Source organism: Lepidochelys kempii, chromosome 17, assembly GCF_965140285.1.
Source record: "Lepidochelys kempii isolate rLepKem1 chromosome 17, rLepKem1.hap1, whole genome shotgun sequence".
In the NCBI taxonomy this organism is placed as follows: domain Eukaryota; kingdom Metazoa; phylum Chordata; order Testudines; family Cheloniidae; genus Lepidochelys; species Lepidochelys kempii.
The window spans coordinates 20790871-20818703 of NC_136396.1; the positions used below are offsets into that span (position 1 = coordinate 20790871).

Sequence of the window (27833 nt, forward strand, 5' to 3'; positions counted from 1 at the left end):
GAGCGAGAGGCCAGGAATAAAAGACACGTTTTGAAATGGGATGTGAAAGGATGTGCTGGAATCAGGGAGGCACATGGGAACAGGCAGGGAGTTCCAGGGGTGGGGGCGCAGTGGAGAAGACTCTTTCCTCAGTACGTGGCTGGCTAGAAGAGGAAGGCAGCTGGTCAGATCCTCAGCTGGTATAAATCAGTATCATGCCATTGACTCCAGTTGAACTCCGGGTGATTCACAGCTGGGGAATGGCCCATTGACCTCAATGAAGCTACCGGGAATTATGGGTATGGTTCAATATGACGAGCAGGGAACTGGGGTCAGGATCTCTGGGTTACTTTTCCCAGCTCTGCCTCTGACCCCCTGTGTGACTTTGGGCAGCCCCTGCTCTGTGCCTCAGTTTCCCCCTCTGTACCATGCATGTACTATTACTTGTGGGGTGTTGCAAAGTTTCATTTATCAATGGTTAGAAAACACATTGGGTGAAAGGTGCTACATAAATCCCAGCCCTCTGAGCTTGTTACTTCTCTGACAGCCACACCTGGAGGCCCCCGGTCAAACCAGCCCCGTTACTCTAGGGGCTGTACAACCACATAGTGACCGACAACCCCTGCCCCAAAGAGCTCAGACTCTAAACAGACAAGACCAACAGAGGGGCAGTGATTTGGCGATGGTCACACAGCTGGGATGAGCACCCAGATCTCCCCATTCCCCAAGCACTGGGCCACACCCCTTCTCCTAGCTATTGTTGGGCACTGCCAGTTTTATGGTGCAGTAGCTCAGGTAAATGGAGGCATTGGCAGGAAGCTGGCGTGACACAGCAGAGAGCCAGGAACTGAAGGCAAGGAGGAGAAAAGATCGCCTCTGTTTTATACTCACCCGGGTGCAAAGGAGTCAGCCCGAGGCTAAGGCACCAATTAAGTCCTAAGAGCTTGTACAGAAAGGTTGATTCCTAGATTCCACGGCCAGAAGGGACCCCTGTGATCACCCAGTCGATCTTTCAGGAACACGTCCGCAGCCCTTGGTGAGCTGTTCCAGTGGTTAATTCCTCTCACTGCTGGAAACTGATGCTTTGTTTCCCGTCTGAATTTGTCTCGCTTCAACTTCCAGCCATTAGATCGGGTTACACCATTCCCTGGTAGAGAAGAGCCCATTATTAGAGAGACAAGGTGGGTGAGGTCATCATCACTGTAATGACCTCACCCACCGTGTCTCTCTAAGAGCCTGGGACTGACGTGGCTACACCCGCATGAGCCCATTATGAAATATTTGTTCTCCATATAGGGTTTAATCATGGGCGAAATTCATCTGAAGGTCTAGGTCTTGGTCTGGCCTTGTGCCCAGGGGTGACCTTCACCCCAGGTGTCTGCTCGATTTCCCAACAGCCCCCGAGCGTGGTCCCGCAGAGGGGCAGAGAACACTGCCAAGTGAGACAGAAGCCACCAGGGAGCCGTGAGCCCAGGCTCTGACACTTTACACTCATTCCCATTTGTTAAATTGACATGCAATAAAGCAAAATGCCAATTTTCTTTTGAAATGTCTTTTATGGCAGATGTGATACGGCCTGACGGATTGATGGCCCTGGAGACTGACAGCCTCCATTTGTTCTCCTGAAGCATAGGTGGCAGCCGTGAAGGCTTCCCCAGGCTGTTGCAGCCCTGATCTGGAAGGACCACCCTTGGGGATCATCTCCCTGCTCAGTCAATCTCCGCAGTCTTTCCACTGAGACAGTGCTGCCGGCTTCTGTTAGGTGGGCATCTGCTTGCTGTTCGACTGAGGTCACCAACCGGCCATCAGAAGTTTCTATCCTAGAGTTATGTCTCAACTCCAACCACTGTGATAGCAAAGCCAGTTCTCGCAAACAAGGCCTGAGATTCTTAAGTGCTCAGCTCACGTTTAACCACCAAAATAAACAGCCGTGTTCTCCAAAGATCCCAGGTTGTTGGATATGTAGCTTTGGAAAATCTGACCCCAGTGTCACACCGGGAGCTTTGCACCCCTGAAAATGTGGCCCTTCTTTGGGTGCCTAAATGGGCATTGAGCTCTGTGGGGAATCTAGCCCCAATTATGGGCACTGAGGCCTGGGGAACATGGCCTAGAGCACTTCCCAGCAGGGGAGAACTTTGAGTCACTTACTGAGCTGGTTCCAAACCAGTCACCTCGAAGTGCCAGGCACCATCCAGGACCAATAGGTCAAGCCAACCAGTCCCCCACGGAATGATATTGCCAAATGAAAATAGTGTCTTCAGAAGCCACATGTGCACAAGGGTCACGTTGCTGGAGAGCCCAAGGCAATCTCTGCAGAAGTCCCTTGGGGAAACCACAATCTCCACACAACACCGTGAAGTCTTTTGAAGATTGTGCTGGAAACTTGAAGAGGTCGCCCATTCGGTACCCAACGACAGCTTTCTGTCTGCCCCCCCTTATCCTCAGCCACCCTGTTGACCAACTCTGAAATGTGCTGGAGGCTCTGGTTTCCCCTAGAAGAGTCCCACATCTCTGTATCCTCACTGGTCCTCCACAGATGGGCTGGAGACCCCCTTTGACACAGCAGCTTTAACCTGGCCACCTTCATCCACACGCATTGCAATACATTTCCTTTAGTAGCTGATCATATATCCCTGACTCTCCATTGGGACCTATGCTGGGCATGTGAGCAGGGATCCAAGGGGGTCACTGAGCGTGATGGGCAAGTGAACTGGTGCACGTGGTAGGGATCTCCAGGGTATATTTGGAGTGTAGCTGGGTTGCAGCGTTTGGGTAAAGAGGAGAAATGAGTCTTCAGCTGTGTAAAGCAGATGGGCAGATGCAGCTCTCCTGCTGCTGAGGGTAGCACACAGGCCTATATCGTGGCTAGCTGCACTGGGAGGATCAATAAGCAGGACAACAGCCAGCACATAGCTGTGGTCACTGCTGAAGCCCTAATTTCCTCATACTTTGTGTTTCTAACTTCTAAGCTCTCCCATCCAGTGAAAACAGTTTCTAGTCTGTTGAGCTGTGCTTTCATGAAGATGTTTGCTGTGGGTAGAGCTCACTGGATCTCATTTCTTGTCATCGGGGTACCCAGCAAATCTCAGGAATCTCCATTTCAACAGACCTGCAACCCAGAGCCTTAAGTCCTGTTTCAAAACTTCTGCTGTGACAGCAGCAGACAGAGAGGGAGGCTGGCCATGTGATTAAGGCACCGGGCTCTGACTCAGAAGAGCTCACTTCGAGTCCTACCTTCAGTCAGAAATGCCTTGGGTCAGTCATTTAATCTCTTCGTGCCTTCCATTTCCCAGCCCTACACTGGGGATAATAATCCGTCCTTTGTCTTATGTATTCAGATTGCAAATTCTCCAGTGGCGTGCTTTGTGTCTGTACAGCACCTAGCGCCATTGGACCCTGGCCTCAGTGTGCGCCCTCTGGATGCTACAGTGGGTGCCCCTTTGCCTTGGGGTGCTGCCCCCTGGCAGTGTCCCCACACTCTGGGTCTCCCCTCCCCGGGGAACCCCCCAACCCTCTATCCCCACCTTGCCTCAGTGGCTACTGCCAGTCAGCATGTAGTCCCTGCTCACTGGGGCAGGCTGCAGTCTGTAAACCACTCATCACTGGCACGGGGGGGTTTTGGACCTGCTGCCTTTGCCTAACGCCAGGCTATACCCCTGTAGCCTCAGTACCTGTTTTGGCCTTTCTATCAGGCCGCAGCCTGGGAAGTCACCAGGCCTGAGCGCCCCAGCCCTGCGCCATCCCCTGAGCTCCCAGGCAGCCAGGTCCGCCTCTCTCCACAGCTAGAGAGAGACTGCCTGAGCTCCTGGCTAGCAGCTGCGGCCTGATTGGGGCGTGGTCCCAGCTGTGGCTGCTTCCCCAGTCAGCCTAGCCTCCTCTCTTAGGAACAGGGTAACTGCAACAGGAGGAGATATATATATATATATATTTAAAACACTTTCTGCGCAAGCCTTTCCTGGACAGTTAGAAAGAGCCCTGTGTATTCTGCTGACTCAGCGCTTCTGGAGGACTCCACCGTTAGCCGGCAGAGAGGGGAGTGGGCGTTTCGTTTCTGCTGACGGGCTGAACATTAACATAACAAAGGCAGTATTTTTCAGAACTGGGTGAATATGCTGAGAGGTGCAAAAATGGCTAAAGCAGACAACAAATAAGTGAAAAGAGAAAAGAAAAGGAGGACTTGTGGCACCTTAGAGACTAACCAATTTATTTGAGCAAAAGCTTTCGTGAGCTACAGCTCACTTCATCGGAATATAGACTAACACGGCTGTTACTCTGAAACCAACAAATAAGTGGACTTTCTTTCTCGCTTTCTTTCTTTTCGCAGTGTCGTGCCACCTCAAATACATTCTGGCAGCCAATCGTGTCTGAAATAACCCTGGTAAAAAGTTCTCCCAAACTGCGGTGATGTCTTTCCCAAGAGCATGGCGGGTGTAAGAGGAGAGATGCTGCTCCTCTGAGTGAGGCCCAGAGAGCCAGAAAGCAGGGAAGAAACCTCTTGCATGGGGTAAACTGCCCCTGCTTCCCACACAAGACAGAACCAATGCTGGAGAGCACATGGCATCCCCAAAGACACGCCAAGGTGAAGGACCAGAGAGGCACCCTCCAGGCCTTGAAGGGCAATGCCAGCTTCTCAGTAAAGTCAAAGGGAGATGAGGAGGATGGCAGCAGAGACGTCACCAACGTTCCCGCCTCTGCCCTCGAACTGTGGGACTTCAGGAGAACGCTCCTTGGTGCCTGGCCAGGCCTTGCATGCATGCAGAGTGTTGGGCAAACAAGCACAAAGTAAAACATGCCTAGCTCCTGCATTCATGACAGTGCTGCTCAGTGGCTACCACATACGTCCTGCCCAGGAGCGGTTTAAGGCTTGATAACTTTTTAACCCAGCAAACCCAGCTGTCATGGTCTGAGAACATCCCCTCCCTGGGCCTGACCGACCAGATGCTCCCGACACAACCAAAGAGGCTGTTACGACAGAGAATCCCTCTCAGGTTTTTACCGCGAGCACAGTGCATGCTGGGATAAGACGGGAGGCTACCCATGATAAAGCTCATGAGGTTACGTGCCTCACTGCTGACTCTCGGTGCCATGTGCTGCCCCGGTGACACGGCACAGCCAGCCTGTGATGGACTCTACCAGCTGGTTAAGTCTGTCACCACATAGCTAGCACAGCTGCTGCACAGAAGGAGTTAAGGACGCTGCAGTCGGTTGGCACACTTTAAACATAGCTATCTTGACCTCTGCTGGGCCTCCCACCTGCAGTGGGAATGTCCAGTACAGGGACCTTCCACCCCTACCAGCCCTGCCTTTTCCTCTTGATTCATTATGATCTGTTACAACACAATGTACCAAGGAATTTTTATCTCACGGACAGTTATAAGGACAAGAGGCCAGATTCTGCTCTCAGCTAGGGAGGAAGGACAATTTGCTGCGAATATGCTGGATGAGCCCTCAGAAAACCGGCATTCAAGTCCTAGCTGCATGTGTGAGCTGGGATGAGACCATGAATCCTTCTGTGCCTTAGTTTCCCTGTCTGTAACATGGGGGAAAATGATACATTCAGAAATTCACAGCAGGCCTGTGAAGATGAATTGATTTTTATGGCGATGGGGCCACATAAGCAGGAAGAGAGATAGTTACATAGGTGTAGCTCAGTGCTGATTCACCAGTTTGCTCCAGTCCTTTACCTGCTGTCTGGTTCTCCCGCTCCTCCTAGCATCTCAACCAGACATGCCCCCTGCCCAGTGTACTTCAAAGTGACATCGACCAGATCTGGTAAGTTTTACCTTGCTGCTCCATCCCCCTTGAGCAGAAGGAGCAACAGAGCAAACTATCCTGTGCAGGTCAATTTCACTTGAAACTGCCATGCTGCAGACACAGGGTGGGACACAGCTGAAGCAAGGAGATGGCTTGTGGGACAGACGAGGCGGGGAGTTAAGTGGAAAGAAAGCAAGCAAGCAAGAAAGAAAGGACGTTGGATGGAAGCAGCAAAGGTAGGAAGTGGAAGGGGAGAAGACACCGTCTGTGGAATGGGACAGACAAAAGGAAAAGGGAACAGCTCAGCAGGGGCCTAGGGATGAGGTGGCTCAGGAGGAAAAGGCAACAGAAAGAAATGGAGCCCGACTGCCTTAGAGTGTTGTGCAGTGTTGGCCACTATGCAAAGAGTTCATGGCCCAGTTAGAGTCTACATGGCCCCAATAAATCCTTTGTAGCCTGATCGCAGGCAGCTGTGATGTGGGTAACGGCAGGCAAGGCACTAGAAGGAGGAAGTTAAGTCCAGAGAAGACACATGCAGGGCAGGAGCTCTAGCAGGGGAATGGAAGGAGTAAACTTTGCTCTGCTTTTACTAGGAAAAAGCAGTCCTATGGCATGAGCATTCAGTGTAATGAACAGTGTTTGGGGTAAGGAGAAAAGTCAGCTGAATATAGATCCTTTCAAAGCTGCGCCTTTGCTCAGAGCAAATGCTCCCATTTGTTCAGTGGTTCATAATAAACCCTTTCAGACACTAAGTTGTTCGGGGGGGGGAGGGGGAGAATCCACTCTGAGAAATACGCACACGTCGTGACTGTCATAACTAGACCAAGCAGAAAATTTTCCGTTGGCTTTTTGTCAAAGGGAAATTGTTTTTGCTTTTCAGCTTTTCCCCGAAAAAAATCAATAAAAATGATTTTTCTTTTCCTTCTCGTTGACATTTTTCCACAGGGACAAAATAAATTTCCTGACTCTCTCTAGTCAGGGGCTTGCAGAACTGACAAATCTTAAAATATGTATTTTTGCGTAACTCTCATTTGTCCCATTGTTTTCTTTTACTCCCCCATCTGTTTGTGTCCATCTGTTGCCTCTTGTCTTATAGGCAGATGGCAAGTTCTGTGGGGCAGGGACTGCCTTTTTGTTCTGGGTTTATGCAGCTCCTAGCACAATGGGTTTCTGGTCCATGCCTAGCCCTCCTAGAGGATACGTTGGTGATAAATAAATAATAATAATAATTAAGAACTATTTTGTTACTGTGATGGGGTGTTCACCCCACAATAGCCCTGAAAAGGTTAAGGAAGCTGAGAAAGGCCACACAAGAGGGGAATAGGCAAGAGAAACAGCCCTGACTGGGAGATGAAGCTCAGGGGAGACCTGTGTATAAAGCCAGGCAGCTGGCAACAGAAATGGCTGCAGCGAGGAAGTCTGCAGCCACGTGCTGTGCATTAGAGAGGGAAGTGGGGAGCTCAGGGAAAGAGTAGAGCCCTGGGAGCCTGGTCCTGAGGGAAGGGTGGACCCAGATGAGAGAAGGGTGGAGAAGAAAGCCTTGGCGAGGCAGAGCAGGAAGCAGCCCAGGGAGAGAGCAGCAAGGCTGGAGACTTGGCTGCGTGTTGTATGGTCACTGACCGGACCCCTGAGTCATGGGTGGGCCCAGGTTCCCCTACCAACCACTGATGGAGTGGCATTTCCTGGGCAGCTGGTCCAGTGAGACTCGAAATCACATAGTGCCCTGACCGAAAGGCCGACTCATGAAGAGGAAGGTACTGCTCCTGGCATGAGAGAGAACAAAGGGTTGAGAGACCACAAGGGAAGGCATCGGACTTGGAAGAGAGCTATTTCCCACAGCATCCAGGAGGAGCTGACCCCCACAGTGAGTCGACCCCATGACAAAACTGTTGCCACAAAAAATGTCCCCAGGTTTTGATTTTGAAAACATGCTTTTTTTAATTATTCATTTCACATTCTACTTTGGCTGAAGAATGCAAAAATTATTTATCTGGTAACATCCTGAGCCAGATCTAGTCATTAGAACCAGTCTGAAGTGGAGGGTTCTCCTCTCCCATGGGGAGTTTTGATGAAAATGAAAAATAAAATGAAATAAATTGTTGCCATTTTCCACTGGAAATTGTGACGTGTAGTTGAAAAAACAGGACCTTAACATTTTTGGCTGAAAACTGTAAACTTTTAATCCCCAAAGTCTTCAGTTTTCAGCCCAAAAATGTTCAATTTTTGTTTTTCTGACCAAATGTAAACAGTTGTCTGCAAAAAAGTTTCACTTAGTTGAAAGTCCAATTTCCTGTAGAAAAAACAGTGGTAATGGAAACTTGTCAACCGGCCCCAGTCATAATGGAATTGCTTACTCTTAGCGCTGGTTTATACAGCGAATTAGTGTGTGGCAAGCAGTACACAAAATGCATGAGGGAGGTTTTAGTATATGGCAGCAGGGTCCACACGGGTGGTCAGAGCATGGCAGGCTAGTGTGCTGTATACTTACACCCCAGCTTTCCGCCCACTGATATAGATAGATGTGCTCTATATTTTAGTGTTCTGTGTAGCAGAGGGCAGAATCTGATCTGTAGCCTTCTGTCTGCTCAAACTGAACTTCAGATTAATAATGAAAGATCTGGGGTGTTTTTCCTCGTTCTCCTTAGGAATAATAAATAAATAGCTCCCTCACATTCTGCAAAGGAACGAACCACAGGTACTTAGCACATAGGTGAGCAAAGTACTAAAATATTCTATTCCTTGGTGGGTCTTTAATGAAACACTTACAAGATCAAACAGAAAATGGTGCCTCTCAGGGCCCTTTCAAAGCTGTAATTAATTGCAAAGTAACTAGCATGTACTTGCTTTCACCAGCACCTCAGAGAGCAGGGCCATACCTTGACAAAGGTGCAAGTGCAAAGGAAGGTTAATTAACATTAAAAATTAAGTGGCTAATTACATTGTTCTGACAGCTCAGTTCACTCTCCAGGAAAGGTGGTGCTCAAGAAGGTTTTCATCCCAGCCTGGCCCCTGGGGTTATTTCTGGGGCTGACCTCAGAGATTCATAGACTGTACAGCCAGAAGGGACCATCATGATTATCTAGTCTGACCTCCCGTACATCGCAGGCCACAGAACCTCACCCACCCACTCCTGTGATGACCCCGAATCTCTGGCTGAGTTTCTGATGTTCTCAAATCTTGATTTAAAGACTTTGGTACAGAAAATCCACCATTTCTTCTAGTTCAAACCGGCAAGTGACCCATGCCCCATGCTGCAGAGGAGGACAATAAAACCTCAGGGTCTCTTGTCAATCTGACTTGGGGGGAAATTCCTTCCAACCCCAAATACAGTGATCAGTTAGACCCTGAGCATGTTGGCAAGACCCACCAGCCAGACCCCTGGGAAAGAATTCTCTGTGACTGATCTGTGAGGAACTCCACTAGTAACCTCCCTCCAGCCTGACAGTTCACCTCTTGACAATCTCCTCTTTAACCAGTTCCTTACCCACCTCTCAATTCTTTTATTAGCTTCCATCTTCTCTGATTTAACTAATTATTTCCCATGTGGAACTGTATCAAATGCTTAATTGAAATCCAGGTAGATTAGATCTACTGAATTTCCTTTGTCTAGGAAATTGGTTGTCTTCTCAAAGAAGGAGATCAGGTTGGTCTGGCATGATCTACCTTTTGTAAAACCATGTTCTATTTTATCTCAATTACCATTTACCTCTATGTACTTAACTACTCTCTCTTTCAAAATTGGTTCCAAGACCTTACATACAATTAACAGACCTGTAGCTTCCCAGATCAATTTCCCCCCCTTTCTTAGATATAGGTACTGCATTTGCAATTCTCCAGTCATAGGTACAACCCGCGAGTTTACGGATTTATAAAAAATCCTTCCTACTGAGCTTGCAGTTTCATGTGCCAGTTCCTTTAATGTTCTTGGATGGAGATTATCTGGGCCCCCAGATATGGTCCTGTTAGTCTGTTTGAGTTTGGCTTCCATCTCGGATGTGGTCCTTTCTACTTCCATATCCTCATTCCCATTAATCCCTCTGTCCACTGTCCCCAGGCTCCTCATTATCCTTATTAAAAACTGAGGCAAAATAGTCAAGTGTTGGCCATGTCTAGATTATCTTTAATTTCCATCCCATCCTCAGTGTTTAGCTGTCCCAATTCTTTCCTTGTTTTTTTTGTTTTTTGTTATTTATATGGCGAAAGAACCTTTTTAATTTTAATTTAATTTAACTTGGTTTTAATTTCCTTTGCAAGATCGAACTCTGCTTGGCTTTTGGCGGTTCTCATTTTCCTCCTACACATTCTGACCTCCAAGAGGCAGCTTTCCTTGCTGATCCATCCCATCTTCCATTGCTTGTAGGCTTTCTGCTTTCTCTTAACCAGTTCAAGATGCTTGCTCCTCCAGTTTGGTCTGCAGCCCTTCCCGGTGAGTTTTTTCCCCTTGCTTGAGTGAAGGCTCCAGATAGTTTTTGCAAATTTGTTTTAAAGTAATTCCAAGCCTCCTCCGCATTCAGATCCTTGAGTTCTCATGCCAGACCACAGTCATTTTACTGCCAGTATCGCTAATCTGACTGTTACTGTCAGTGGTATTAGCACCGTCTTTTCTCTTGTCGGCCATTCTCCTACCCTCTCTTGGTCCTTTCTCCATTGCTGTACCCTCTTTTACTTGACTTTCCTCGAACTCAATATTACAATCGGACGTGAAGGTTACTCAACCCTAACCCTGAATTCCTAGTTTAAAGCTCTTTTAATCAGTTGTGCCAACCTCCATCCCTAGCAGTCTATTTCCCTCCCTACTCAGGTGGGGTCCATCCCCTGGGAACAGTCCTCTGTCCGCAAATGCCTCCCAGCAGTCAACCATCCCAAAGTCCTCCTTGGAGCACCATTGCCTGAGCCACCTGTTGATCATCATAATCTTGTCTTGCCTTCACTCTCCTCCTCCAGGAACAGATACAATCCCACTGAAGATCACCTGAGCCTCCATTTCTTTAAGCACCTTCCCCAGCCGGGCATTGTGTTCCTTGGTCTGTCCCAGGGAGAATCTAACAGTATCATTTGTTCCCACAGGTTTCAGAGTAGCAGCTGTATTAGTCTGTAGCCGCAAAAAGAACAGGAATACTTGTGGTACCTTAGAGACTAACAAATTTATTAGAGCATAAGCTTTCGTGGGCTACAGCCCACTTCATCGGATGCATAGAATGGAACATATAGTAAGAAGATATATAGAGAGATATATACATACAGAGAAGGTGGAAGTTGCCATACAAACTGTAAGAGGCTAATTAATTAAGATGAGCTATTATTAGCAGGAGAAAAAAACTTTTGTAGTGATAATCAAGATGGCCCATTTAGACAGTTGACAAGAAGGTGTGAGGATACTTAACATAGGGAAATAGATTAAATATGTGTAATGACCCAGCCACTCCCAGTCTCTATTCAAACCCCTAGGATCGTCTTCAGCTTCAGGTCCATATCCCAGCAGACAGCACACCTTTCTGTTCTCTAGATCAGCTCCGGTGACTAGCCTGTCTGTTCTTCTTAGTAGGGAGACCCCAGTCATGTAGACCTGTATCTTCTCAGTGTTGGTGAGATTCTCCAGCCTTCCCCATCTTGCCTTTTGTTCTCACTTCTGAGAGTCATTCTCCGTCTTCCTGGAGCTCTGAACTCTGGCTATCTCCATTGTCTCTTCCCCTCCTCTTGTAGGACTAGCCACTCTTCTCTTCTATCTTGCCCTCCCATCTTCTGTTATTGCCTGCCTCTCCCTTTCATTTTCCAACTCAGCAAATCTGTTCTTCAGCCCTGTTTCTCCTTCACTAGCCAGTCTTTTCCTCTGCCTTGTTCTTGTAGTCACATGCTACGGCTGGCATCTTTCTTCATCCGGCAGTCTCCCCTCACAGTTCTCTGGTCCAGCTTGCATCTGCAAGTTATGAGGTTTTACTTCAGCCCCCTCTCTGCTGCCCTCCATCATCACTGGGAGGAGGAATAGCTCAGTGGTTTGAGCATTGGCCTGCTAAACGCAGGGTTATGAGTTCAATCCTTGAAGGGGCCATTTAGGGATCTTGGGCAAAAATTGGGGATTGGTCCTGCTCTGAGCAGAGGGTTGGACTAGATGACCTCCTGAGGTCCCTTTCAACCCTGAGATTCTATGATCCGCTCAAATTGCCTTTGAAATGCAACCAGTTTCTAGCTGCATCTCCAAACCTCAGCTTTTCTCTTCCATCAGATCTAGGTATCCTACAAACGAAGCACCTTTCAGGTACCCGCTCCAGGAGAATGTACATCCCACAGTTCCCATCTTCATTGTCTCTTCCATTCGTCAGGTCGTTACCAGTGCTGCCTCTGAAGCTGTCTAGCCTTTCCTCCTAAGCTCCTGTCAAGGAAAAAAGCCCCACCCACAAAATCACAGGGTTGGAAGGGAGCTCAGGAGATCATCTAGTCCAACCCCCTGCTCAAAGCAGGACCAATCCCCATTTTTTGCCCCTGTCAAGGTTCCTCCCCCACTCTGAACTCTAGGGTACAGATGTGGGGACCTGCATGAAAAACCTCCTAAGCTTATCTTTACCAGCTTAGGTCAAAACTTCCCCAAGGTACAAAGTATTCCACCCATTGTCCTTGGACTGGCCGCTACCACCACCAAACTAATACTGGTTACTGGGGAAGAGCTGTTTGGACGCGTCTTTCCCCCCAAAATACTTCCCAAAACCTTGCACCCCACTTCCTGGACAAGGTTTGGTAAAAAGCCTCACCAATTTGCCTAGGTGACTACAGACCCAGACCCTTGGATCTTAAGAACAATGAACAATCCTCCCAACGCTTGCACCCCCCTTTCCTGGGAAATGTTGGATAAAAAGCCTCACCAATTTGCATAGGTGACCACAGACCCAAACCCTTGGATCTGAGAACAATGAAAAAGCATTCAGTTTTCTTACAAGAAGACTTTTAATAAAAATAGAAGTCAATAGAAATAAAGAAATCCCCCCTGTAAAATCAGGATGGTGGATATCTTACAGGGTAATTAGATTCAAAAACATAGAGAACCCCTCTAGGCAAAACCTTAAGTTACAAAAAAGATACACAGACAGAAATAGTTATTCTATTCAGCACAATTCTTTTCTCAGCCATTTAAAGAAATCATAATCTAACACATACCTAGCTAGATTACTTACTAAAAGTTCTAAGACTCCATTCCTGGTCTATCCCCGACAAAGACCAGCATATAGACAGACAGACACAGACCCTTTGTTTCTCTCCCTCCTCCCAGCTTTTGAAAGTATCTTGTCTCCTCATTGGTCATTTTGGTCAGGTGCCAGCGAGGTTACCTTTAGCTTCTTAACCCTTTACAGGTGAGAGGAGCTTTCCCCTGGCCAGGAGGGATTTTAAAGGGGTTTACCCTTCCCTTTATATTTATGACAGCCCCAGATCAACTTAACAGCCCCCTCAAGGATTGAACTCACAACCCTGGGTTTAGCAGGCCAATGCTCAAACCACTGAGCTATCCCTCCCTCCCCAAACTCCTCTCCTTTCATCTCTGCTGGCTGCTGGGCTCTCTGCTGGCTGCCGGTTGGCCTGCTGACCAGGAAGCCCCGCCCCCTAATGAAGGTTCAGCTGTGACCAAAGGCTCCACTTGTCTCACAAGACACTGCCCCCTACCAGAGCTTGCAAGCTGAGAGCAATCTGCAGGGCGGGGCCCCAAAGGTGGTTTCATGAAACATGAGCGACACTCCGGGATCGATGGAGGCTCCGTGTGGAGCCCCGGCTACAGGACAGCGCACCGTCGCTCCGCTTCAGGAGCCCGTTGCAAGTCTCAGAGTTACAATTTGCCTCCCGGTTGCCCGCTCTGAGGGGGTCATACTCTGTGCCAGCCACATGGCTCCTAGCCCTGGCCACATCGCTGGTGGTGGGGGCACCATCAAAGCTCCATCCATTCCCTGCACACGCCCCCCCCCCGCTCCTGGGCGGGGTGGGCATGGAGCAGCCCTGTAGAAGCTGTTCCCCCCAGCCTGAGTCAGGGCTACCAGTCCTGTCCCTCAGTGCACAAGGGAAGATGCTCAGATACTGTGGTGATGAGGATGGGATACAAACCTGCATGGAAAAGAAGAGGAGGAAGAGAAGGAAGCCCTGAGGGGGATATTTTTAGAGGAGGGCGGTTCAGTTTCACACATGGCTCATGCCCGCACCCCAGCCTGCAGGGTGGCTGAGCGAAGGCCCCTGCTCTCCCGGTCCCCCCATGTGCCTCCCTTCTCCAGCTTGCTTTACCTGGGGGTTCAGCCATAGAACTCCTAGCTGTGGGACTAGCCAGGCTTTGAGGTGTCTCTATAAGGGTACCTCTACACTGCAAAAAACAAACAAAAATCCCTGGCAGCAAACCTCGGAGCCCAGGAGTAGCGTGTCGGGCTCATGCAGCAGGGCAGAGTAGACAAGAACCATGGGGTTTGCAACCCTTCCCCTGGATAGCGCTGCCAATGCACCTGGATACTCACTCACAGCACCCCCTGCTTTCTCAGGCCTGGGCTCCCCACACCCCGCTCAGCCAGTGCCCCATAATCCTCACCCACGGCTAATGCAGCTCAGGCCTGACACGCAGCCCCCCCACCTCTGCTATTGCCATCCTGGGTCTCTGCACACTGCTTTCATGGCAAACACGAATCCTGACCTGCACCATCCCAGGCTCCAGAGCAGAGATGGCCAGTCGTGGTGAATGGCACCGTGAGCTGGGCAAAGGGGCGGAAGTCGGCATCTAGAATAAGCAACTCTGAATTCCCAAAGCAGGACTTGAACTCAGCTCTCCCGAGGCAAGTCCCTAATTCACTGCCCCCCTGAGCCCACGCTGGGGTGTCCCTACCTTGCCCATTCCACCCCCTGCTGCTGGGACAAGCTGGGTGTAGACGGAAATGTCTACCTCTCCTCCCTGCAGGGGGACGGGTTCAGAGAAATGTTTGCCTCTGGCTGCAGAATTCTCTCCCAACAGCGCCTTCCTTAGAGACATTTAAAAGCAAATTGAAAACCTTCTTATTTGCAAAGGATTAGCGTGGCTCAGGCCCAGCTGAGTTGCCCGGAGAGTTGGTTTGGGGGTTTATTGTATCACAGCTCACGGCTTTTGTGAAGCGTTTGACACGAAAGGTGCTTTGGAAATAGTTTTCCCTTTGCCGAAAGGCGAGCGAGGAGCTGATTGCATCGCACGCACCAGCGAGTCTGTGCCTGGCTCCCAGCCTCCCCCACCGGGGTGTGGGGAGTAGGGGTGAATACGTGACCCTCGCCCTCATGGTTCCCCTACGGCTTTAGTTAACCAAAGTGATCACTCTAGATAAGCTACTACCAGCAGGAGAGTGGGGTGGGGGAGAGAAAACCTTTTGTAGTGGTAAACACCCATTTTTTCTTGGTTTGTGTGTATAAAAAGATCTTCTGTATTTTCCACAATATGCATCCAATGAAGTGAGCTGTAGCTCACGAAAGCTTATGCTCAAATAAATTGGTTAGTCTCTAAGGTGCCACAAGTCCTCCTTTTCTTTTTACGAATACAGACTAACACGGCTGTTACTCTGAAACCTGTCATTATGCGAGGTGAAAATAGCATCACACAAAAGCTATTTGACTAGTAATGGAGAGTCCAGCTGCTCTATCCACGTTCTGGAGACCGGGAAGCCAAGAGGAGCCTCAGCGAGCTCTCTGAAGGACTGGCTGGGTCAAGAATCAAATTGGTGTATGTGTGAACATTGAAGAAAGGGATTAGAAAGAGTCTGAGAGAGCTGCTCCTACTTCGGGCTTTAGGAAATTAAAATATAACCTCTCTGGCTCACCATCCCTGCTCACAGGCGCTCAGGAATCCTTGGGGACATGCAGCCACCAGTGTGACGCTGGCAGGGTGTATTCAGTCCAATTCACTTGTGTATTAGTACAGAGCAAAGTGATTGTTACATGTAGAAGTGTTTGGGTGTTTAAACGTCATCAAACTAATGGGGTGTTACATGCATTGTTTTTACTTATCAGAGTCCTGCCATAATGTGTTAGCAAACATCTACATTGCAAACACCTCTGTAACTAAATAACTCACCAGCCATCAAAGAAACCTTGCAGAATGCAAACGAAGGACTTTATCAGAATGGCCACTGTGTGTGATGACCGGAGGTCAGAGACTCAAAGTGCATTCCCCACCCACCGTCATCAAAGGAAAAGCCCATGTGGGAGAGATACTGTCAATTGACTTTCTGGCAGAAGAAGCTGGATTTGTGGAAAGATCTGGCACCTCTACAGTTTGGACTCTTCCAGGGAAGTGTATCAGATGCAAGGTGGAGATCCACAGAGACAATCCAGGTACCCGGAAAAAACTTTTGGGAAAAGAGCAGTTTATTACATCCCTGCCACCATTTGGGATTACGAACTATGACTCACCTGTGCATATATTTAACCTCTCTTAACTCTCATTCTTTTCCTTAGCTAATAAACCTTTAGTTCATTGGCTATAGAATTGGCTGCCAGCGTTGTCTTTCATGGAAGATCTAAGGTACCAGTTGATCTGTGGTAAGTGACTGATCTCTTGGGACTGGGAGCCATTGGATGTGACGTGATTTTTGGTTTAAGTGACCTTTTATCACAAAACCACTTTGTCTGGGAGGCAGGATAGGCTGGAGAGTCCAAGGGGACTGTCTGTGACTCCAAGGTATGACTGGCATAGTGATCCAGGAGTGCAAGTGTGTTACTGGTTTGGTGAAATCGAATTATAGAACACACCACCGGCTTGGGGTGTCTTCCCTCTTTCCAACAGTCTGGCCCGAGGTCAGCACTCGCGGTTGTGAGTCACTCCAGACAGCGTGACAAAGCCAAACAAAGCAAACACAATAACAACAGATGGTTTTATGTGTGGTGTGAGAAAAGCCCAAGCAGTGTCCCAGAATTGTGCCCAACCCCACAGCTGTCATGTGTGAACTATTACTGTGGCCCACAACTGAGTCACCCATGTGTCCAGTTAGAGTCAGGGGTAATCTAGGGGGCTGGCTCTCCTCTGCCCATCTGCTCCCGCCCAGAGAAGGCTGCATTTTAGGTTGTGCTCATGACTGGGTCCAGTTTTGTTCTGTGACATCAGCTCCGCGCTACCACGTGCTACGGTTCTGTGAAGTCAGCTCTACACGGCTGATTGTTGCTCCCGCCGTCACCAGCCCAGTCCCGTCAACCAGCCCAGGGAATGGACCAGTTGCTGATGACCTGTTCTGTTCAGTCCCTCTGGGGCACCTGGCCCTGGCCACTGACGGAAGACAGGACACTGGGCTAGATGGACCTTTGGTCTGACCCAGTGTGGCCGTTCTTATGTTCTTATGTTCTTAACCACCAGAAGGAGAACCCAGAGCAAACCCTAACATCCCCCCTCCCTGGGGCAGCCCGCCTCATCTCTACAACACAACCCTCCACCCTCTCTTGCTGAGCTTGAATGCCCGTTTCCAAACGCTCTTCCACCACCTGTGCATTCAGTGCAACCCGCTCACTCCCGGGCATGCGTCGCACACTTCCTACGCCCTTTCGTAAGTACGGCCGCAGTCATGACAATCAGAACACGGGCAAATTCCCCTGAAGGACACCCAGACACACTATGGGTGAGCAACATGACTATTCACGTAAATGAGGCTTGCTAGAGCTGGCTCTTCCCCTTTGCCCCATAGCAGGAGCAGAGAATTCCCTCCCCCTAAGCCTTCTAGCTGGGGAGTTTACATCTGCAAGTGGGTGGGGTGCACATGTGAGGTTGTGTGATAACAGTAGCAAGGAGCAGGCATCTTTTGACACGGTCTCCCACAGGATTCTTGCCAGCAAGTTAAAGAAGTATGGGCTGGATGAATGGACTCTAAGGTGGATAGAAAGCTGGCTAGATCGTCGAGCTCAATGGTTAGTGATCAATGGCTCCATGTCTAGTTGGCAGCCGGTATCAAATGGAGTGCCCCAAGGGTCGGTCCTGGGGCCGGTTTTGTACAATATCTTCATAAATGATCTGGGTGATGGGATGAATTGCACCCTCAGCAAGTTTGCAGATGACACTAAACTGGGAGGAGAGGTAGATACGCTGGAGGGTAGGGATAGGATACAGAGGGACCTAGACAAATTGGAGGATCGGACCAAAAGAAATCTGATGAAGTTCAACAAGGACAAGTGCAGAGTCCTGCACTTAGGACGGAAGAACCCCATGCACCGCTACAGACTAGGGACCGAATGGCTCGGCAGCAGTTCTGCAGAAAAGGACCTAGGAGTTACAGTGGACAAGAAGCTGGATATGAGTCAACAGTGTGCCCTTGTTACCAAGAAGGCCAATGGTATTTTGGGATGTATAAGTAGGGGCATTGCCAGCAGATCGAGGGACATGATCGTTCCCCTCTATTCGACACTGGTGAGGCCTCATCTGGAGTACTGTGTCCAGTTTTGGGCCCCATACTACAAGAAGGATGTGGAAAAATTGGAAAACGCCCAGAGGAGGGCAACAAAAATGATTAGGGGACTGGAACACATGAGTTATGAGGAGAGGCTGAGGGAGCTGGGATTGTTTAGCCTGCAGAAGAGAAGAATGAGGGGGGATTTGATAGCTGCTTTCAACTACCTGAAAGGGGGTTCCAAAGAGGATGGATCTAGACTGTTGTCAGTGGTAGCAGATGACAGAACGAGGAGTAATGGTCTCAAGTTGCAGTGGGGGAGGTTTAGGTTGGATATTAGGAAAAACTTTTTCACTAGGAGGGTGGTGAAACACTGGAATGGGTTACCTAGGGAGGTGGTGGAATCTCCTTCCCTTGAAGTTTTTAAGGTCAGGCTTGTCAAAACCCTGGCTGGGATGATTTAGTCAGGGATTGGTCCTGTTTTGAGCAGGGGGTTGGACTAGATGACCTCCTGAGGTCCCTGCCAACCCTGATATGCTATGATGCTATGATTCTATGATCTTCCTTTGTTCAGAGAAGCAAAGTTCCATGTGCTTGGGCACAGGCTAACATAATAGTACTAACTCTGGGCTTGATCCTGAGAGGTGGGTCTGCAGCTGCTTTGGAGTTTTTCATGCTCCGTACATGTAAAGAGCATTTAAAAGCAGCCTTGAGCAAGCATTTAAGACTTTTCCTTGTGCAGGCGAATTCCTGACCAGCATAAACTTTACGTAGCTTTACATGTCTTTGTGTCATGCATTCTTCCCTTCCCCCTACCCCCCTTCAACATAGAGGATGTGTCTGGGGCTCATTGTTGATGGGATGGGATAGGTGGGATGGGGCCTGAGTGCACACCACCCGGACCAATCCTCAGACAGTAGAGAGGTTCCTTGTGACCATTGTAGCTGACACAATTTAGAGCAGCCACTAGGGTGCTTTAAATTTTGCCAGGGGCTGTTTTGGCCTGAGGATCAGGATTGGTATGAGCAGTTCAGGCAGGATCCCAGTGGTTTCAATGTGAGCTGTGAGTATTTGGCACCTGTTTGGGTCAAATCATCTATGAACAATACATAGGTCCAAAGACAGATAATGCGCTTGTCACGTTCTAGCATCAGGGGAAACCATGCGTCCCCTCAAGGGCCCTCCTCCTACAGCTGGGTCTCCTTATGCTAAGCTGTTTCAGGACACTTGTTTCCCAGTATGGCTGGCAAAGGAAATCAACTTCAACAGGAGAAAGATGTGGTTCAGCAGAGATTGTGCAGCGAACAGCAATGGAAACAGCAACCCTTCCCACTCTTACTTGTCAACTAGGGACCTTCTTTGGTTACAACCCACCAGCTGATTCAAGAAACGCAGAGGAGACACAGCACCAAAGAAAATTATGCATCCACTGAAGTGAGCTGTAGCTCACGAAAGCTAATGCTCAAATAAATTGGTTAGTCTCTAAGATGCCACAAGTCCTCCTTTTCTTTGTGCGAATACAGACTAACACGGCTGCTACTCTGAAACCTGACTAGCTGATGAAAATCCCAAACCACGAGACTATTGGAGGGGTCTCACCAGAGCTTGGGATAGGAAAATGTAAGGCAGACCCATCATCTGGAGGCTTCTGTGGTACAGGGGCTCTCTGCACAGGGGTGAATTTCGCCTCTCGTTCCTAAATGATCAGTCTGTGATGGGTGGAAAAGGCCCAGGTTCTCCAAGGGTATTTCCTGAGTGATGCTGACTTAAAGTAACAGCTCCATCAGCTCAGCACTGCAGAGTACTTGTGTTGTCTGTTGGAAGTGCAAGCCATGTAGCAATACCCTGTCAGTCCCTCCCAGCTTTGATAGCTCCTGCCAGCGTTCGGGTCCCACTGGAAGCACTAATGGATTTGGCACTGGCAATCCATGTAGCTGTGGCTTGTTCCTGATGTCACCATGACGCAGGGATGGAATTAACAGACGCAGGGATGGAATTAACAGACGCGTAGTACGAAGAGCACTTAGCTACGACAACTGCAGCAGACAGTGTCTCACAGCAGCGCCGGGTCATGAACCTTACAGGGACATAGCAACCACCCACCATTGCATTGTTCAGATTGCACAATGAATATAGTACTCCAATCTTAAAGGGAATTCAAGAGGAGGGGGGCAGGATGGCTCAGGGGATTGGCAGTGAAATATGGAGCCTTCCACAGCTAAGGTTGTGGTCTGAATTTAGCTCCTGTTCATAGTGGCCAAGTGTTGCACCCAGCAAATGTTTTTTGGTGGCATCTCTGAAGCAAGTTGTGTTCCATCTCCACCCATTTGGAGCTTCTTAATTCAAAACACCAAAACTTGATGGTCAACGACATAACCATGAGCCATACTGATCGTGTGCACACTGTGGGTAAAATTCACCCATCTGCAGAGGGCCAACACTAGAGCTATGCCCCAGGTATGCCCTGCTGAACATCACCAGCTGAATGAATTGTCACATATCACTCAACAAACTCCCAACATCTTGTTCTAGGCTACCTGGAAGGATTCTCACGAAGCTGGAAGAAATGCACATCCCTCCTCCCCGGAACATTACAAGCTGGGTGAAGAGGTTCAGTCCAAAGGTACCAATGGACAGATGTCGACATCACACCAAGAAAAAAAAATCTCCGCAGCTTGAACTAGTTCTTGCTGACAGCCTCAGAGGAGAGATCTAAGACTGCATAGGCCAGGGTGACTGAAGTACACTCTCCTCCTTAGAGCAGGTCCCACATGGATAAGTAACCCAACATGTCCGAATCACAGAAATGTTTGGGGCCTGATTAACTCAAGTTTGCATGAAGAGCCTGGGCCAGCTTCTATTTTGGCCCATCTTGATTTGCCTGTTCCTAGCTGAACCCTAGGAAGAAGAGGTGAATTAGCGCATAATGCGGTTCACCAGCATTAGCGATAGGCTGAACTAGGGAGCCTTTCGCTCCAAGATCATGGGTTCAGATCCAGAACAGGTCAGTAGGGAGTGAAAGTTGTTTCTATTCAGTGGCTAAGAGTGCTGGAAGTTGGCACCATCTAATGGCTAGTGAGGGGTTCATGGAAAGTGGGTTGATAGGTATCCATGTTACTCAGTTGCTTATCTGGTCCCCATCACCATGGTACATGGACACTTCACAAACTGTAGTGTATTTGGCCTCAAACTCTTCCCTGTGCAGCAGGGCAGGGCTATTACCCCTGAGGTCCAGAGACAGTAGGGCCCAGACCATCCAAAGGTATTTAGGCTCCGAACGTCCATTGATTTCAATGGAAATTGGGAGTCAAAATGGCTTGCCAAAGAGCACACAGGAAATCTGTGGCACAGCAGAAAATTCAACCCCAAGGCCGGTCAGGCTGGCCCCTTTCATTCTCTCATCCAATGAGGACAGCACCCCAGGTGGCCTAGGCTTGATCCCACCCACGTCCCACAGCCTGCTGGCGATCTCATTGGAAGCTGGCTGCTGCTGCATGGAACGATGGGCAGGTGGGCGGGCGCACTTGGCTGGCATGGTTCACGGAGACCCTGATGCCTGCCCCTCCTGCAGCAAGGGGGAGACCCTGGCACATTCGCCTGCAGCCCCTCCTCTGGAACCTCCTGCTGTGGTTCTAGCAGCATTTGCCCTTCACTCTCCCTTCCCCCCGATCCCTTCTCACTTACGCACGCCCCATCCACGGCACCACAGAGTTACAGGGCCTCCTGGCGCTAGCCAAGATGGCCATCCAGCAATCCCAGAGTTCCTGTGGCTGGCTTCCTCCACGGAGCAGTGGGCTCCATCCCACTCTCTTGGGATGCTCTGCTCTGCTCTGCTCTGCTTGGTGTCCCCATCCAGGTCCCTTTTTTTAAACCTATGGCTACTCCTGTTCCTGTTTTCTCATTGTTTGTCCACCACACGTAACTGTCTCCAAGCTCCTGTGGGTAGATGTTTAGCTCTGTGGCGTTCTGGTGGCAAAATTCCTCCCAGGCCTCCATTCATGGTGCAGGGAAGGCTTCCAAGCCACCAGAGGATAAGCAGTGAAAGCTCCCTGTCAGTCCTGTCAGAAGCAGCCGTCGTGTCTTCACTTTGCCTTCTGCAAAGCTCCAGTTGGCTGGAGGATTGCGATTTGTCAGCCTGTTGCACGGTGCTTCTCTCCAGCCTTCAATCTCACCTAACGAGAGTGAAACATTTAGTAAGCACAGAGGAGGAACCAGAAGACAAAAAGCATGTTAGGAATTTCGGTAGGAACAGATTCAAGCGAGAGAAGTGACCGCACTGAAATATTTGCCTTGGGCAATGCACCTTAGTCTGACAAGCTACATACAGGTGCTCCTCAGGGTGGGCATCCATCCAGGTGAGGAACTGACAAGAGATGGATTATCCTATCAATATTTGCTCTTTCTGGTCCCATAGGATGCCAGAAGATTCCTCTTTCCAGCCATGAACATTACGAGGTAAAACTGCATCTTCCTCACATTAGACTAGTGCCTAGAGGCTCCAGCCAAGATCAAGAGCTAGATGGACCTTTGGTCTGACCCAGTATGGCCGTTCTTCTGTTCTGATCAAAGCCCCATTGTGCTAAGTGCTGTACGCATATGTAGCAAGACAGCCTATGCCCAACGAGACAGGGGTGGGTGGAGAAGCAGAGCTGAAGGGACTTGCTTGAGAACATCCACCAGGAACAGCACCCTGGTCTCCCGAGGTGAAGCGCATTGCCTTACCCACTAGACTACACTTCCACCACCGTGCCTGGGCACATACAGGCGTCGAGACACCTCCCTCACCCAGGAGACAGCAGAAATTGCCCTTTACAGGGCTGGGTACTGCCAGGAGAAGCTGCCCTGTCTGGTCCCAGACAGTTGGGAAGCATCAGGATTTACAACAAACTTGTTTCTTAGCTAGCCGATCTTGCTTTACTTGCCCCAGCTTCTCCAGTGGCTTGTCTCCCTCCACTATTTTGCCAATAATTCTGGGGGTATTTCTTCAGTCTGACAGTGAAAATGCTGCAGCTCAGGTAATAAACAGAACATTCGCCACGCTGTGTCAGGATGAATGATGCTTCCCTGGAGAGGAGTCCCAGAGGCCCGGGCAAGAGGAGTTACTCTCCTGAGCCACATCTTCACTGTGCTCATCAGAATCATCTCTTCCAGCAAAGGAGATTGTCACCTCTGCAGCACTGGAATCATGAGGGGCTGGCTCGTTTCCATCTGCTGGATTGAGCAGGTGGGGAGAACATCTCGGCTGTGGAGGTGCCCGAGAAATGTTTTTCCTGTGGTGTAAAATTTTTTGAGATTTGGCCCTTTTTTCCTATCCAGAATCTCGAAACCATTGGTGAGCCAAAAATCGGAAGAAGAAGAAAAAATCTGTTTGGCTCAATCAAAATGCTCCATTTCAATAGGTTTTATTTGGCCCATTTCATATTTTTTTTTGTTTTAAAACAATTTTTTTTTCACTTTCAAAAACTTTTTTTGAATTGTATAAGATAGCTGCATTTTTCAAAGGGGTGAAATCAAAATTAAATATTTGGATCGACCCCCCGACAAATTTGGGGGTGAACTTTTTCCAAAGAGTTTTGAAATTTCCCAGTTTCGTTCCTAACAGAAAGCAAGCAAATGCCAAATTCCTTTGTGAAAGAGAATTTCCATCCTCTGCACCACTCTGCCTGAAGGTGGTTGCAACCGTGAGGGTGTCAGCCACTGCAAAATGGACTCAAGGTAGGGTCCCTGGGAGGAGCCTGTTTCTGTCCCCTGCCACTCCAGTCTCTGCTCTGGTCCAATAAAGAAAAACTCACTTCTACATTTTTCTGACTGTGCTCCAGAAAGTGCAGGGACTCTGTGCTGGGCAGGTCTAGCAACAAGCTCATCCGATAAAGCAGCAAGCCCCAGCTCAGAGGGGCTTAAAAAATAATACCAAGATTTATTTTAAATGAGTAAGTACAAGAAAAACCCTCCATGAACAACTCCACTAGACTCAGGTTCCTCCAAGTGATCCTTCCTCCTGCAGCTCCAACTCCCAACTGGAAGCCAGAGACTTTTATGAAATACTTCTACCCAGAATCATTTACGGGGAAGGGAATTCCCTCCTTTGTCTTTGTGGGTTATTGACACCCCAACTAACGCATCAGCAATCTTCCCCTCCCTGCTGGCTCTACAAGACCTTCACCCCACCACACACCCCTTGCTCACCAGAGACGGCAGCGGGCCCAACTCGGGGAGGGCCCTCTCCATGCCTCAGTTTCCCCATCTACAATAAATGGATAATTATGCTGCCCCTCCCCATTTCACACTGCTTTGAGAACTAGGGATGGAAAATGCCTGTATACATCATTTTTAAAGCCACCTATGAGAATTAGGCGATCAACCTCCATTGATATTCAATGGGCATCTTAGGTCCCGTTTGAAAATCCCACATCATCATCACCATCATCATCCTAATTAAGCCAGAGTCGCACTGAAGAGGACCAGCCATAGTACCACTCACTTCCAGTAGCACCACAGATGGCTGGCAGGGCTGCTCAGTGGGTGAAAGGTAGTTAAGCTACTAGCCTGGGCTCTATAAACCTGGGTTCAATTCCCCGTCTTGCCACAAGTTTCCTGTATGTCTTAAAGTTACCCAGATAGTGGAGAACTATTGAAGAACAGTTCTGCTGCTCGAGTTCCTCCTGTAGGCAAGCTGTTAGTCCCTCAGGGTACATTTTCACTGTAATAAAAGATTTGCAGCGGTGGGGCAATAAAATAGCAGTGTCCATGTTCAGGATCAGGCCGGAGCCTGGGTTTGCAGATCCCGCAAGGTGGGGACGGTGTCTGGGCCTGAGCCTGAATGTCTACGTTGCAATTTTATAGCCCTGCAGCCCACGTCAGCTGATTCAGGCTCCAAGACTTGGTGCCAGGGGTTTTCTATCACAGTGTAGACATCCCTTTAGTTCCTTATCTGCAAAATAGGAATGATAGTGCTTGCCTACCTCCTGTGGCTCTCATGCCATATAAGCACCAATCAGAGATAAGGGTCTGAGAACTTGGCTTACTATTCTCCACCGAAACCTCACCATGTAATTGCCCTGCTACCCTGGAGATCCAGCCACCTGCCTCCAGGCCGAAACGAATTCTCCAGCCCCGCTCCTTTGCCCCACCCCAGCCTCTAGCTCTCCTCGCCGTCTCCTTGCTTCGTGTCTCCCTTGGCATTTCCCCCCGCCCCCAAGCGAATTAATGGCAGAAACAATAATAATCAAGCTCTTCAGGTGGAGAAGAGGGAGTGCTGCTCTTTCATTTTTCGATTGCGCTTTGTTTGTATTTGCGCGCACGTGAAATATCTTCTAATAGGAGCACAATGTGCTAGAACATTGGAAATGCGTTCAGGCTGTTAGGCAGTTGCCCTAGCTGGCATTACGCCGATGGCTAATTAGGCTGGTGCTCGTCCCAAAGTGATGAGTTTGCAGGGAGGCTGCTGCGCCGAAGGAGATGGATGTCGCATGGCTTATCAATTTTCAATCTCAGCGCAGCGAGATCTTTATCAGGCCGCCGAGAACAACATTTTAATGGCATCCATTGCCAATCGCCAGTTGCTGCTGCTTCCGGGCTCATTTGGATTTTTTCGATTGGTTTTTTTTTTCCCTCTTGTGCCCGGCAGGAGAGGGGGAAAAAGAAAAAAAACCAACAACAAGAACCACCTCAAAGGGTTTGTTTCAAAATTGCTGATCTCCTTTCATCTCTTCCCCATCCCCTTCCCGACCAAAAAGCTCATGCCTTTAATTTTGAAAAAAGAAGCCTTGAACAACAAGGAACTGTCTGATATAAACACTGCAGATAAAGAGATGACACTGGGAGGAAACCTGGACTGAGACCAAAAAATTAGCAGTTGAAGAATCGGCTTGCTGTCATTTAGTCATTTCTTTGGAGGAAAAACAGAGTAACATTATTGGGCCAAAGCCCTACCTGGTGTAAAACAGCACACTCCAATGAGCTATGCAGATTGGTGCCAGTTGAGGAGCAGGCCCAGTGCATCTTTTACACATTTGTCAGTTACACTTTAGATTAAAGGTCTGTTAATAAACGGTTCATTAATAAACGAAGAGACGTTTTAATCAATGGTTATAGAGTCCAGCAGGTCAAGCTGTTGCTTCTAACCATTTCGAACACAGATGTGTTTATAACCAGCACCCTGCTCAGGTCTGAAGCACGCGTTAATCAATAATAAACTGTTTGAAAATGGAAGGTTAATTTGAAATAGGACCCATTTATCTCCTTATGGATACACAGGTGCCACACCTCATCTTAGAGAGCGGGAGAAAGTATGTGTGTGGGGGGGGAGGGGTTGTCTCAGTCCTGTGTGTGTGACATGTAATAGGGCACCATGGCAGGACACACACAATTACAGTGGGGTTGATTTTCAAAGCACTCATGTGCCTAACTCCCTTTGTAATTCCACGGGTGTTAGGAACCTCACAGGAGTTTGTGCCTTTGAAAAAACTTACCCCATTGCTATTTCAGGCTCAGCTACTCAAAGTGGCCTAGGGGGAGTTGATACCAATTTCCCATTTTTCTCAGAACCAGGTTTCCAAATCTCAGAGGCGACTTTGAAAGCCTCACCTAAGAGCTCCAAGAATGAAGAGCAGTGACGGGCTCAGTGCATCGTGGTGTGAGTTAGGCCTTTATGGCACCACAATGGGTTGCCACATGCTACTACTTCTCATATCCCCCTGTACTGGTCTCATATCCCTCCTCCTGCTTTTTGTATCTCCTCCCACTCCCAATCACCCAGGTGGCAGGGAGTTGGCTGAGAAAGAACAGCATCAGCAGGGAGATGGGAGGCGGTTCTCAGGATGCATCTGGGTAAGGAAAAGGGATATCCTGGTATGGAAAATGATGAGAATCTCTGACCTAGAGGAACGTGATTCTATTTCACATAGGGCCATAGAGAATCTTTAGGGCAACCGAAATGTTCTTCCATTTATGTAGGACTCTGACTTCCTTTGCTTGCTGTGGAACATCTGCTAGGTCTTGGAGGTTGCACTGGATTTGGCACTACAAGGTGTTTTGTTTTCAAATATTTGGATCTGTTTCTGATTGCAGCGGTGAAGAGGTCTTGGAAAGAGGAATGGAGACGGCTGGAGGTCAGAGTGGAACAAAAGATCACGAGAAATGGAGGAACGAGGACCAGTCAGCCTGTAGCAGGAGGTGAGCTAGAGGAGCTTGAGGGATGGAGGAATTCTGCATTGTGCAGCATATAATGAAAACCGAAAGGGGCTTGCTTTTTACTTCCTTTCATAGGAGAACAAGGAGTCAGTCAATGTAATCAGTGGTGGATATATTTATCAGGCTGACAAAAGGCCAGGTAATTTACAAAGATGATCACGCTCAGATTGCAGCTAGCTGGAGGCCATCGCATTACAATTCCCAGCTCCCCAGACACATACAGACAACTGGACATAGCCACTCATACAGTCACACTTGAACACCCATACGTGTGATGGCTCTGTATTAATGAATACAATCAAGAACAGTGTGCTGATTTCCAGAAGTGCCGGCAGGCACACTTGTACGTTCACAGCCAACACTCCTACACACATGCACATGCATACCTATCTGTACCTGTAGACACAAACACACACACTCATGTACACTCCCATATATAAGGTCTTCAAGGGTATGCACCCAGGGATAAACATACACGGCTTGCAGTGTGCACCCTTTCAATCTAATCCATGTGTCTGCACACATTATTAGCCTGGTTACTCCCCGGCATGGGGGAGTATG

General features: G+C 48.8%; 1 long non-coding RNA gene across 1 annotated transcript in view; it reads left to right on the plus strand.

Moving 5' to 3' along the window:
• Positions 1–27487, plus strand: part of LOC140899812 (uncharacterized) — a 34295-nt gene extending 6808 nt beyond the window's left edge. The window contains exon 3 of the long non-coding RNA XR_012155476.2: positions 27150–27487. This is a non-coding gene — a long non-coding RNA (uncharacterized LOC140899812). The remainder of the gene's footprint in view (positions 1–27149) is intronic.
• The last annotated feature ends 346 nt before the right edge of the window (positions 27488–27833 follow it).